Genomic DNA, 1,500 nt, shown 5'->3' with positions numbered 1-1,500 from the left:
ATGTCTGGGGTAGGGCGATGTCGTACCCGCTGGAGAAGCAGGTCGACACAGTCGTGCACGCCGACGGTGGAAATGACGACAGTAGCGAGGACTGTGGCAGCAGCAGCGTCAGCGGAGGCAGGGACTGGTGAACAATAGGCCAGATGGGTGCCGAGAAAGCCGGCGGCAGCGCGCTCGGCGAGGGTGGCGATGATGGAGGCGGCGAGGGCGGTGGCGAGGGTGGAGGCGGCGAAGGCGGCGACGAGGGTGGCGGCGGCGACGGTGGCGGCGGGGGTGGGGGCGGCGAGGGCGGCGGCGGCGAGGGCGGCGGCGAGGGCAGCGCAGAGGGGGGCGGTGGTGAGGGTGGTGGTAGTGAGGGCGGCGGGGAGGGTGGCGGAGGCGACGATGGCGGCGGCGATGACGGTGGCGACGGTGGCGGTGGAGACGGTGGCGGGGGGCTGGGCGGTGGCGGACTGGGGTAAGGCGTCGACGGCGGCGGAGGCGAGGGCGGCGGCGGCGTCGGTGGAGGCGGATCAGGCACCATTGAGGGTGGTGGCGCCACCGGGTCTCCGGCAATAACCCCCGGGAAGCAACCGGAATACCCCGTTGACTGTGGTTCGCCGCAGAACCCTCTTTCCTGGCACCATTTATCAGCCTGTGGAGACCATGAGCATGACCCCTCTGCGAGGGGGCTGCAACCGTCTTTGTCCGCTATACGAAAGATGTCTGCCGTTGTGTTTGTGCCGTAAGTTCCGCCCTTCGTGCAGCTTGGTGGCTCCATCTCGGGGTACAACTCCGACATATCGTATGATGTGTCGCAGCCGATCGAGCAGCAGTAATCCTTGAGGTCGCTCTTTTTACTGCAGTGGCTTCCGAGCGCAAGACCCCGGAGGATGAGGAGGGCGAGAAGTGGCAGAGGAGGAAGCGCAGCCGCGCACTCAGGAGCTGAAGCCGGCATGCGCGCCAGGCTTAGGACCGCGACGCCCAGCAGCAGGGTTGAACGAACTCTCTGTCTCTCTCTCTCTCTCTGCAGTGCCGCCGCCCCAGCCAGGCCTATTCCGCCGCGCCGAGTTTTGCCCGGCGATTTGGGTCGGGGAATTTGTCTGAGTTTATCAATAGGAGAATCTTCCCTGTTGCGCTTTTGGGGGAAAGCAAAACAACTCTCTCTCACAGCAGACAGGCTCGACACAAGTGCGAACTGGCGCGTGCTAGCACTATCACAGGCTCGCCAGAAAAAGAATTAGAAAAAGAATTTGAAAAATGTCAAAGTTCCTCGCACGACACTAGGCACGGGCTGGCGCGCACTGGCACTAACACAAGTACACCACGGGAGCCGCCTAAGCGACTCCTGCGAGGACGGCGAGGCACTTAGCTCCGTGCACTCGACCGCCCTCGCCGCACCCAGGCAAGACGGGGAGGGTAGTGGAACTGACGGCGTGTCAACTCCAGTAGTTCCTCGGAATGCCCATGTGCTCCGCAGCAAGCTGCATGTTATCCGCATTCAGCAGCTTCTCAAATTCG

This window comes from Emiliania huxleyi, assembly GCF_000372725.1.
Source record: "Emiliania huxleyi CCMP1516 chromosome Unknown EMIHUscaffold_190, whole genome shotgun sequence".
In the NCBI taxonomy this organism is placed as follows: domain Eukaryota; phylum Haptophyta; order Isochrysidales; family Noelaerhabdaceae; genus Emiliania; species Emiliania huxleyi.
Note: the sequence above shows the minus strand (reverse complement) of the source record.